Source organism: Hetaerina americana, unplaced genomic scaffold (genome assembly GCF_022747635.1).
Source record: "Hetaerina americana unplaced genomic scaffold, ioHetAmer1.1.p SCAF_701, whole genome shotgun sequence".
In the NCBI taxonomy this organism is placed as follows: Eukaryota; Metazoa; Arthropoda; class Insecta; order Odonata; family Calopterygidae; genus Hetaerina; species Hetaerina americana.
This window is the reverse complement of record NW_027287319.1, coordinates 38,143-50,511: the sequence shown is the minus strand read 5'-3', so window position 1 is coordinate 50,511 and position 12,369 is coordinate 38,143. Positions and strand designations below refer to the sequence as shown.

The 12,369-nt window shown below is 38.2% G+C and overlaps 1 long non-coding RNA gene across 1 annotated transcript; it reads left to right on the top strand.

Moving 5' to 3' along the window:
* Positions 1-431: 431 nt before the first annotated feature.
* On the top strand, positions 432-4,925 carry LOC139697241 (uncharacterized). The gene is made up of 3 exons (XR_011702729.1): positions 432-512; positions 671-2,127; positions 4,761-4,925. It is a non-coding gene; the product is annotated as an uncharacterized lncRNA (long non-coding RNA).
* Positions 4,926-12,369: the final 7,444 nt, after the last annotated feature.

Below are 12,369 nucleotides of genomic sequence, written 5' to 3'. Positions count from 1 at the left end.
CACCAAAGACTGAGAATGAAGCCGGCCCAGTAGCCAATGCGGATCCATTGGAATTTTCAAAGGGGCGTGCACTCGTGGAACTCAAGGATGATCGAATCCCACCCACTTGGTGAGAATTAATCATCCTCCATTATTTTAGTCCAGCTCAAAAGATTTCAATGATGTAAGCATCACCACCTCTCACCTGATGACTGACACGCCCACTCTAACGGCCAATTCCATCTCAGGTGGCAGTGGGCCTGCATCGGTAGGAGCAGATGGGGTTTGAAAGAGAGGGAAAGGTTGGTACTTCTTTGATGATGTCATTATCTGTTCGATAAGTTAAAATTCTCTATCTGTGTCTGCTTCTGGGGGAAACGGCTTAGCAAAATGCGGGGCAGATCAATTCTTACTCTATCTAATCTTTTCTCTCCGTACTCTTTCACAGTTTTCACTCAAAATAGCCAGAGATAACATGTCAAGTGATGGCTTGTTCAAAGGAATGGATTCAGAGATGACTGCATAAGACATCTGTGAGTAAAATATCAAATCCTAATGTAGAATTCATTCATGACATACCACTATTGTGGAACCTTTTTGGCTCTTTGTTTAATCTATTAATTATCTCATGAGCTAATTTTTGTAATATTCATTGAAATTTTGCATCACATTTTTGATTTTCTCTCCACAGGATTCTATTCTTCAAAATGATAGAATTGCACTTTCTCTTCTGGTGACCTGGCAGAACAAAGGAAGCATTTGCAGTAGATGCAGAGCAAATTGTGGCTGTGATGAGGAAACACTGATTTTAAAGTGCTCATTACACCACGTTAGGTACAGGCTGGCACGTAGTGCCATTGTCTTCCAGAGCATTGAATTCCCATAAAGAAGTCGTCACTTAGTCTTAGCCTAGTGTTAGTCATTCTCATGTGTATAACTTATCATAAAATAAGAAAAGGAATTTGAAACCCATAAACCAATCTTGAGGAGCGGGAAGAGGACAAGAAAACAAAGGATTGCAGGTGATATGATTAAGAACAAGAGAAGAGAAGAATGTAAATGCAGAAATGGGTAGAAGAAAGTGCAAAGAATTCAACAGCAGATTAAAGTGGGAAACCAACAGAGCTAAAGAAGCATGGACAAAGATTGTGTGGGTATATGAAAGTTGATAAAGTAAGGGAAAGGGAAATGGGTGCACTGTGCAGGAATGTGAAAGGACTGCCAGGAAGTAAGAAGGTAATATCCATGCAAATCATCAAAGATAATTCAAGAAAAATTATTGAATGAACTCAAAACACTCAATGACTGAATGAATGAAGAGATGGAAAGAATTCACAGAAGAACTATATGAAAAGACAGTAGGCCCAAAGCTTAGACACAGAAAGAAAATAGAAGATAAATTAGGATAGGTTTAATGGCTCAAGAAAGGGCATTGAATTAATTGAGGATTGGGGTTAAACAACATTCTCATAGAACTACTCAGAGCTTGGGAGGAAGGGTTTTTATGGAGTTTTGCAATGGTGTTCATGATCAAGGAATTTTACTGGTAGATGTTGTCCGAACGGTTAGTGTCCCTAGTCCGAAAAATGGAAAGGATGGAATATGTGATGACTAAAGAACAACAAATTTAATTTCAAAAACAGCTTAAGGGTCATCAACAAAAGGATAGAGAGCAGGGCAGATGATTTTTGTGCTCGGGAAGAGGAGAGACATGTGTTATGGCATAGCAGTAATGGGGTAACTAATAGAAACGGGCATAGATTACAGTCAGAATGTATTTGTCTGTTTGTAGGTTCTATCTATCTGAATAATAACCTGCATGATGTTGCGAGGCCAGGGATTCTACAAATAATCCTTCTAATTTCTCGTGTACGTAGCATGCCTAGACTCCAAGAAAACATTCAATACAGTGTATAGGGAAAAACCAATAAATATATGTTGCTGAAAATGTGAATAGATAGTAGAAATAGGAGAGTTATCCTTGAAAGTGTACGTATCTCAGACTGCTCAGGTGTGAGGGGTGGACGGAAGGCCTGGATGTGCAGTGTTAGGAAGAGGCAGGGTTGTATCACCTGTGTGCTGTTCAATGTGTATGTGGCGGAAATGTTAAAAGAGGCACTATGGGAAGAACTGGAGATTGGAATCAAGGTCAGTATGGAATTAAATGTAATCAGTTAGGTTTGCTGATGACCAAGCTTTTGTTTGCCGGTCAGCCAAGGGGTTGCAATCTCTGCTGAGTGCATTGGAAAGTCAGGTGTGATAGGTATGGGAAGAAAATAAATGTAAAATAACTCAGTTATTGAGAAAGCCAAATTAAATATTAAAAAAAGAATTCATAAACTCGAATGGGTTGAATAGCTGGAATTGAATAGCTAGTTGAATAGTATAGAAAGTGTTTCATCTAAAATGCTTAAGGTTGCAGGGTCATAGGGTGCTCCGCCATCAAAGCACCATGTCTTCCATTGTAACAATTTCATTGTCACTCACTGCCGCCATCGCTACACATTGTGAGTCATTATATATCTAATGCTATCACTTTTGATATATTTTTATAATATCTAACATTTATTTACTATTATTTAGTCCATTGTAAGTGATTCTGTACTTTAATGAACATTTTGAATCTTAAATAAACAGCATTACTTCGGATTTTTTCTTGTAGCCCACAAAGTTATTTGAAAAGGCATTTCAAAAGAATTATTTAGGTAGGCAAAGGTGACTGGTTGTATCAATGCATATTTCTATCCTTGTGGAAATCCTATTAAATCTCCAAATCAATAAGACATTCATTTTCTTAACAGAATCAGTAAATACATATCTAATCCTGAGGTAAAATTTACTAACGAGAAAGAAAATAAATAATTTAGCCCTCCTGCTATTTCTTTAATTTCCATGTTGGTAGGGTCATGTTTTTCTATCCTTCAGCATATATTAATGCGATGGCATTCAGATGTCTTTTGACAAATTCCAAGAAACTGCGGAAGATGCCGGAACAGTAACTTTTAAAGTAGTCATCGGCTAATATGCATTTCAATACAACAATTTCAGAGAGTAAAAATCATTTCCAAAATTTCAGAGCTTAAGAGGACACCTCGATAGCATAACTGGCTATAGCACTCGCATGGACATTGAGGGATCTGGGTTCGAATCCCCATCAAGGCAAATGATGTTTACACTCTGAAATGGTTGCGTTTAGATGTATTTTGTTATATGAGGAATATACTTCTTGTAGTATTGTCTCTCATGTGTTTACACTGTGCTGAGGATTATACACTAAGTCAGTACATCAGGTTAATGATCTGAACATTAAAGCTGAAAAATAAATTTTGCTACATTAACTGATTCATTTTGTACCCACAACAAAAAAAACTAAATTCAGTTGCTGAAGGTGTTCCTGAAAATTTCTAAATCAATGATAGTAGTGCGATCCTTTTTGAATGGTATATCGTATTTTACAAATAATAAAAAGAAAGCTCGTGTTGGCTTGGGGGAGGTCATTGATTAGGAGTGGATTTAATGGGAATGTGAAAAAAGCTAGGAAGTTAGTGAAGAGAAGGCACCAGATTGGTGTGAGGAATCACTGGTGGGAGAATGTTTCTGAAAGGCTGTCCCTGGAAGTTAAATGGTATCATTTACTGCTGGCTAGTTATTCACAAGGTTTTTGGTTTTCCTCTCTCTCCCTTAATATTAAGAACCAAAGTTGTTTTTACCTGTGGTGGGCCTTGCTCCCTGGATTGTGGGCAACTTGCTACAGAGTTCAGATTAAACCCATTCCGATCATGTATAATAAACTTGTCTCATGACCTTTGATATGATCATCTGTCTATTCATTAGGCCCTTTGCCTGAATGGAAAGATTACTTACCAATTACACTTCTGCCCAATCAGCTGAATCAAATCAGCCCCTTGCTGGAATAAAGGCCTCCCTGAAGGACACTGCATGCTGCCTAAAAACCATATTTACATTTATGTAAAATACCATCAGTTATGTGGTCTTCCCCATGGAAAATTGGCTGAAAATTTTCAATGTTAAATGGGAATCAAAAAGTAACCTCAATCAAGCCATGTGCCATATAAAACCAGAGAAACATTGATTTTGAGAACATATCTAATAGGTCATAAATTGGCATAAACAAAAGAAAATTATGTATTCTACTGTTTCAGGCTTCACTTCGTGGAAGTATTTAATCGCCATATTAACAAGTAAAGTACTAAAAGGAAAAGTACAGTCTTATTAGTATGAAAACGAGTAAGATTTGTATGGGCTAAAGGAATTGAATTACTTACTGTTAGAATATTTGGCCAATTGGGCAGATTAATGGGACGTGGCATCACCTGTCCATCACCTGTGCTCTTTCATCTTCTGAATGTGTGTGTGTGTATGAGCGCTCGTGTGTAAGATGCAAACAAAATCCATACTTTCCAAACCAATTGAGATCTATTCACGGGAGCTGAGATGAGAGGATTGACTGGTGCTGCTTCAAAGCTTGGATTAGGAGTCAGTGTAGGGCAAAATTAAGGATGGCAGATGTCTATTAATTCCTTGGAGTTTTCTTGCTTTCATTTTGCTTTGCAAATTACTTCGAGTTCCATCAATGAGCATATTATATTCTAGGCAGACGTTAGTACTCACAGAGAAGCAGCAGACAAAAACTGTTGAAAGAGGCAGGGAGAGAGACCTTCATTTCCGTCGTGGAACGAGTTCCCTTGATCCAAATGCCCTTAAGTAGCACTTGATAGCTTTGTAAGCTATTTTTCTCTAATGCCAAATATATATTTCAGGATGAGTTGGTGTTGCTGTGACATTATTTGAGTGAAGGTAGACACGAAAGCCCATCCCTGCATCCACCATCTTCTATGAAGAGCATGAGTCTGTGCATGCCTTGGCCTTGCTTCTTCAGAACCAAGCATTAATAGTCCCTCTCTTAGACTTGGCTGATTGCCACTCAGTGGCTGAACAGGTAAGTTTGCATATGGCAGTGAGTCACATTTGGAAGCATTGAGTAGCAATCCTTCTGTCGTTTTGGTTGCCACGTGATCACTGCTGTGGCAAATAGGAGAAAATGCATTTCAACACAAAAGTAAGTACCTGTTTTCTATGGCATCACAGTTTGTGTCTGTGGGAAGTATTTAGGTAGAATAATCTTGGTGATCTAATATATATATTTTTGATTAAGCACGGCATGAGTGTCCATTGTGGTGTTCTGGTGCATAATGGCCGTTAGTTGGGACGTAATCAATGCCTCTTTTTCAGTGTATCTTGGATGTTCCCTCTTTGCCATCCCTGAGAATTCATTGTAATAAGGCACTCTCATTGTTCACTGTAGGAGTTCTATAATTATATTTAAATGCCATATATACATTCATTCCAGCTATATTTACTCTCATTTCAATACCAATTTCAAGGCATTGCAACATATGTGGTAGCCGATATTTACATATACTCAGTATATGTACGTTTACATTTATTCAGTTTTTTCACTATTTGTGTAACTATGTGTCTAAGTAAAACAATTTTACATTGTAAAACAGATGCTGATGAATTTCAGTCTTGATGTCAAAGACTTTTTTTTGTACATATATGATTAAAAGAGATTGGTAGTTTTCTGTGAGATACTTTGTCGAAAGCTATCTTAAAATCTGAAAAAACCATGCCCACTGGAACATGGCTCTATCCCATAATGACCATATTGTGAACAAAAAGAGGAAGTTTATTTTTGTAGGATTTACCCCCTTGGAAACTGTGCTGGTTATTCAACAACTCGCAACTATCGAGGTGTCCCACTATGGAAATAGCAACTATAGTCGAGACTTTCAGACCAAACTTTCAACCTTGTGTTGGAGGTGTTTTCCCTTCGGTTCGCTGAAGAGGGCCACTTTGTGGCTGAAACACGCGTGTTCGACGCTTTTCCTAGTTGCTCTTTACCTGTGTCCTGATTCTCCCAGAAGTTGGGCCCTTTTGATTGTGAGAGTGTGTGTTTCTTGAGTGCTTGTGTATGTGATTGGTCTGTGCCAGTTACAAAGCGTGTGCTGGAGAATATCCTGGAATCTCTAACGGGGTCTACTCTACAGCCTCGTGAAGGATTTCAGTCAGGATATTATGCGTGTGCCTGTGTGTTGGTCCCTGACGCGGCTGTTGGTCCCGTAAAACACCACAGAGGATATTCTGGTTGAGAGGTTGTGGATGGTCCCTGACGTGATTCCCGTTAAACCAACACAACAATTGGTCAGACGAGAGATTGGCAACTAATTTTTACGGCCATTGGAATTTTCTTCTCCTTTCTTATTTAATGGGAACCTTGTGATCTACTAGCAATTTCTTAAATTTGATTACTTGATATGGTGCAATTTCTATTGCTAGTTCCCTATATATGAGCAGGTATTTGATTGGACCCAAAGGATTTACCAGGCTTAATATTTTTCAGCTTATGCTCTGTTCCAATATATGAGGTTTCCATTTTGGGCGTCAGTCAGAGAGAATGAACTTCAAAGCTATGGGAGACATGCAGTAAGACTTGGAAGACGATGTTTTGAGAGAAGGAATTGAATAAGTTGGCCTTATACAACCTGCTCTCTACTCTTTTGCCATTATCATTTGTGATTTAACTGATTGTTCAATAATTTCTCTGAATTTCTATGAGGTACGACGAAAGTGTTTTCAGGTTCTCTTTCAAATTATCTGCTAATATTTTCATTTTGTCCCCTTCAAAGAATTCTTCATTCATTTGTTTTGCACTTATTCCATCTTCTTTTCCACTGTTTAAAGCACCCTTGGAAGTCCTCGGCTTCCTTTAGGATGGTGATTGAATTTTTTACCGGAAACTGGTGGACAATCAAAGCTGAATGTGCAGGTGCATTGTCATGGTAAATGATCCATCCATCATGTTCCCTTGAAATATTGTGCACTGTCGATTCCTGAATTCCGTTCATCAGATATCATTTGGACAGTTTTTTGACGAATGGTATGGACAAGGGACCTTACACGATTAATGTTATCATCAACACAGTTGGTTGAAGGTCGTCCCGGCCTTGCATCATCGGTGGCATCCCGTGGCCATCTTTAAAACCCTTAATCCAATCGAAAACTGATGTTTGCTTCAGAGTATTATAACCGTAAGCAGCTGTCATTATTACAGAAATTTCTTGATAACTTTTACCAAACTTCATAAAAAACTTGAAGTTAATTCATTGTTCCGTGATTTCATATTTTTCCATTTTCAACAAATAGTAAAAACGAGGACAAGAGAAACTAACATAACTGGCACCATATGCACAGTTCCAAGGTGCGCCTAGCAGAGATGGCTCACTGGGTCTCAGGCAACTAATGCCGCTAGTGGGCAAAACTATAATCCACATTATGGCCACAGGAATGCTCTAGTTCGAGGTGCATTTTTTGCACAGAGCAGGCACCAGGTATATTTGTATTTGTATGTATATATATGTATGTAATTATACATTTATAAATATATTATTATTAGGTAATCTACCAGTTCAGGTAGGTTTTTGATGGGCAAACTACCAAATGATTCAATTGCCTCTCCTAACAAAACACAAAATCCAGCAACACACTCTACACCAGGTCCCTCTTCATCTCTGAAAACTTTCTTCCTCCCTTCATCCCGTCCAACATTCCTATCCTATTCCTTCCCTTTCCTCATTTGCCTAACATTCTCCCCTCTGATACAGTCTTCAACATCCCACTGCCGGAGGTCAATACCCCCTTCATCCACATTGGATTTCACCCAACAAGCCCCTCTCTTCGCCCACCATACCAAGTGCTTCGTCATATGTTTTCTTCTCTGTCCATTTCCCCATCTCCATTCTTCTCCACACCCACATTTCAAAAGCCTCCAGTCTACGTCTATCCTCCTGCTTCAATGACCACGTTTCTGCACCGTACATAGCTACGCTATTTAAGTTTTTACGAGTCTTTTCTGAATATCCTTTCTCAACGTCCCTGTCATCAACTCCCTCCTCCTTGTGAAACCCCCTTTGCCTAGTGCAATTCTTCTCCTCAGGCCCTACTACTTTGACCGTGTTGGTCCAAAACACATCCGAGATACGTAAACTGTTCTACCAGGTCTAGTTTTTGCCCTTGTATTTTAATGTTTAGCTTAGCCTTTTTCTTTCTAGAAAATCACATAACCTTTGTTTTATTAATATTGATTCTCATCCCATACATGTTGCACTGAATTTCCAATTCACTCAGGAATGCTTGCAACCCCTTGGCTGACTGATGAACTAAAGCTTGGTCATCAGCGAACCTAACTGATTTTACGAATTCCCCGCCCACTTTCATTCATACTTCCAGTTCTTCCCATGCCTTTTTAATCATCTATATATATAAAGGAGAGTGTTTGTTTGTATGTATGTAATTTGTTTACTTTTTTGCTGTCATAGAAACAGCATTTTTCCAACTTTGCCAGCAGGATACTTTTGCAAGAACACTATTGTATTCAGAATTGCCGAGATATTATGCGTGGAATACATCAAGGAAAGTCTTTTGTAGAAGAAAAATGGGCAACTTTGATCCTGGGAATAATATTTATTCATGTGACGCATTGGGCGGAGTCTACACAGTCCATCCTAACAACGCTGAATGTTATTTTGTAAGAATGCTTCTACTACATACCATTAGAGGACCTCGCTCATTTGCAGAATTAAGAACGGTAAACGGAGAAATATGTGAGACATTCAGAGAAGTTTGCCAGAATTTAGGGTTGCTAGAAGGAGATCAACACCGGGATGACTCATTGTGTGAGGCCAGTTGGATTTCTCTTCCAGGACAAATCCGAATTTTGTTTGCTATCATAATAACCTCCTGTAATCCGTCTAACCCAAAAACAATATGGGAAAAATATAAAGAATCAATGAGTGAGGATATACTGGCTAAAGTTCGAAGGGAAAATCCTACATTGGATATTACGTTTAACTCCGACATTTTTAATAAAACTTTGATTATTTTGGAGGAAAAGTGTATCACCATGGTTAACAAGACTTTAGTGGAACTCGGTCTTTTTGCACCTGTACAAGATCAACAGGGTGTATTTTATCCAGATTATATACGTGAAACTAGCTACAATGTCTTAGACTTAGAGGCATACATCGCGGATAAAAAGCCACTTCTTAATGAAGATCAGAAATTCGCGTATGAAACAATAATGGATCAAGTAGATAAACAAGAAGGAGGTATCATTTTTCTTGATGCTGCAGTGGCACGGGAAAAACATTTTTAATTAATTTAGTTCTCGCTGAAATCAGGGTTCATGGAGAAATTGCTCCAGCCGTTGCATCTTCAGGTATTGCAGCGACATTAATGGAAGGAGGAAGAACAGCCCACTCTGCCCTTAAGTTGCCACGTAATATTTCCCGACAAGAAAATCCCACATGTCATATACATAAAACAAGCGGCCAGGCACAAATTCTTATAGAATGTAAATTGATAGTATGGGATGAGTGTACGATGGCTCATTAAAAATCTCTTGAGGCCCTCAACGCAACACTTCAAGATCTTAGAGGAAACTGCAGTTTAATGGGAGGAGCTCTGGTACTCCTGTGTGAGACTTCCGTCAAACTCTGCCTGTCATTCCAAAATCGACTCCAGCCGATGAAATTTATGCCTGTTTAAAACATTCTGTTCTATGGAATCATGTCCAAGAAATTAGCCTTAAAGAAAACATGCGAATCCTCTTAAGAGATGGGAATGCTCAAAATTTTGCAAATTAACTTTTAGGGATTGGAGAAGATAGATTAGTTATTGAAGCATCTGGTATGATAAAATTGTCATCAGATTTATGTGTATTGGTGAAAACTGTTAGCGATATGATACAAGCAGTCTATCCTAACGTTAATCAAAATTATAAAAATTTAGAATGGTTGCGAGAAAGAGCCATTCTTGCTCCTAAGAACGATGATGTTAATGAAATTAACAAGGGGATACTAGCCATGCTGCCAGGAGACGTGATTGAATATAAATCGGTTGATACCGTAGTGGATGCTGACGAAGCCGTCAAATTATCCAACGGAATTCCTAAATTCACTTGATCCAGCTGGATTGCCACAACATCGCCTTATACTTAAAGTAGGATCTCCAATCATTTTATTGCGAAATTTAGATCCACCAAAACTCTGCAATGGGACACGATTGTGTGTGACAAAATTAATGAAAAACATAATCCAGGCAGTCATTTTAACTGGAAAAGGAAAAGGTGAAATAATTTTTATTCCACGGATACCTCTAATCCCAACTGATCTTCCCTTCAACTTTAAAAGATTACAGTTTCCAGTCCGGGTAGCTTTTTTAATTATCATTAATAAATCACAGGGACAGTCTTTAAAGATTTGTGGTGTTGATCTAAGATCGCCATGTTTTAGCCACGGGCAACTTTATGTTGCTTGCTCCAGAGTAGGTTCGCCTAAAAATTTATATATTCTTTCTCCTGGATATGGAACAAAAAATGTAGTTTATAAACAGATGTTAAAAAAAAAGATTCTTAAATTTGTATGAAGTAGTGTATTATTGTACTTTATAATTTGTTGTTTTTATTTATATAGTATATTTATATTATTGTTTCTCCCTAACCCGTGCAAAGCCAGGTATTCAGCTAGTTTCCTCTAAATATAGCTTGAGCAGCAATGGTGATAATGGGCAATCCTGCTTACGCCTATCCCTAACACTGCCCACCCAGACTCTCCATTCCCCACTCGAGCCTGAGCAGTTAGAGAAATGTACAGGTTGTGGATTAGCCTACTGTCCCTCCAATAAACATTTCCATTTTCTGCTACTTGATAGTTTTTCTTAATTTACTCTGTAAAATGCCTTTTCAAACTCTACAAAACAAGCAAATACCTCTTGGTTGTAATCTATATTCCTCTCCATTAATAATCTCATTACTGCAATGGCATCACGTGTACCTCTCCCCTTCCTGATCATCCCCTAGGTGATCTTACAGGGTCGCACTCAAAAGTGGTAGGACTGATTTTTTTACAAGAATTTTATTGACGATATACTTATATCGACTTAATAATCTTCAAAGTATGCTCCTTGAGCATATTACCTGCTACACACTTAGTATAACGTTGCTCCCATTCCCCGTACGCCAGCTGGAAATTTTCTGTATTCCCTACTCTCTATACTTTAGTTGATGATCCTGATAACAACTTAAGTTATGTGGGATATCAAACTTATTGTTCTGTAGTCATCACATGATGTAGCCTTTACCTTTTTAAGAATAGGAACTAATGCTCATCTCAAAATATCCTCTGGCCAGATTCCTTCCTAATAGATACTAGAAAACAGTTCATACAAGCTTTTCCTCCCATATTTTTCTAAGCGTTTTAATCGTTCTGCAGGAATGTTGTCTACCCCCTTGGCTTTATTTGGTTTTGTCTCCCGTAATGCCTTTTCTAACTTATCATTGAGTATGGCTGGACCTAAGCTATCTTCATTTACATCATGGTCATTTTCAATGTCTAACCTTGTTGGCCTAATTTCTTTTTTAATACAGTGCTTCTCCCTATTCTTTCCATATCTCTTGGATCTTTTCTGTGTCAACTATTACCTTACCAGACCTATCTACAACTGTTAACCCAGATCTTCTTACTTCCAATTAGTGTTTTGATCTTATTATATAGCACACCAATTTCTCCCTTCCTCTGCAAACTTTTCATATCCTCGCACAGCATCTTCTACCATGCTTCTTTTGCTTTATTTGTTGCCCACCTCAATTTATTGTTTAACTCTTTGCACTTCATTTTGCCTAACTCTGTATTTACATGGTTTCACAGTCCTTTTCATGTTAATGGATCCTATAATTTCCTTTGTTGCTTTCGATAACCCTTTCTTGATAAATTCCCATGCTTCTTCGATAATACTCAGCTCTTTACCATTCTCCATTATTTTCTCTCCAGCCTGCTGGTAGTCCTTCTTTGTCAATCCATTTAATGCTTCTACATTCCACTTCCTAACTCGCCGCCCCTGCTTTATCTTTTGAAATTGAAGCATTTCATAGCAACTTAATTTTGGTCATAGGCTGCATCCCCTCCCTGGAAGCTGTGCAAATTGATTGCACTTTTTCTGTATCTGCATCTAACCATATCATAATCAAACTGATACCTTTCTAAGTGACCTGGCATTTTCCATGTATAGCCTATTGTCGAATTCCAATCCTCCATCACACTCAAATATTTTCATGCTGGAACATATGCGAATATGTCCTCTAACTGATCATATATCCTATTGCTTTCTTACTCCTTATGATTGCTCGGTGGTATGTATGCCTGAACAATGACCAAGTTCGTCAGTTCTGCTTATATCTCTACTGGTAATATTCTATCTGTTGCTTGTTCAATGTTGACTATGCTTCTTCCTACCTCTTTATTCATTATTATG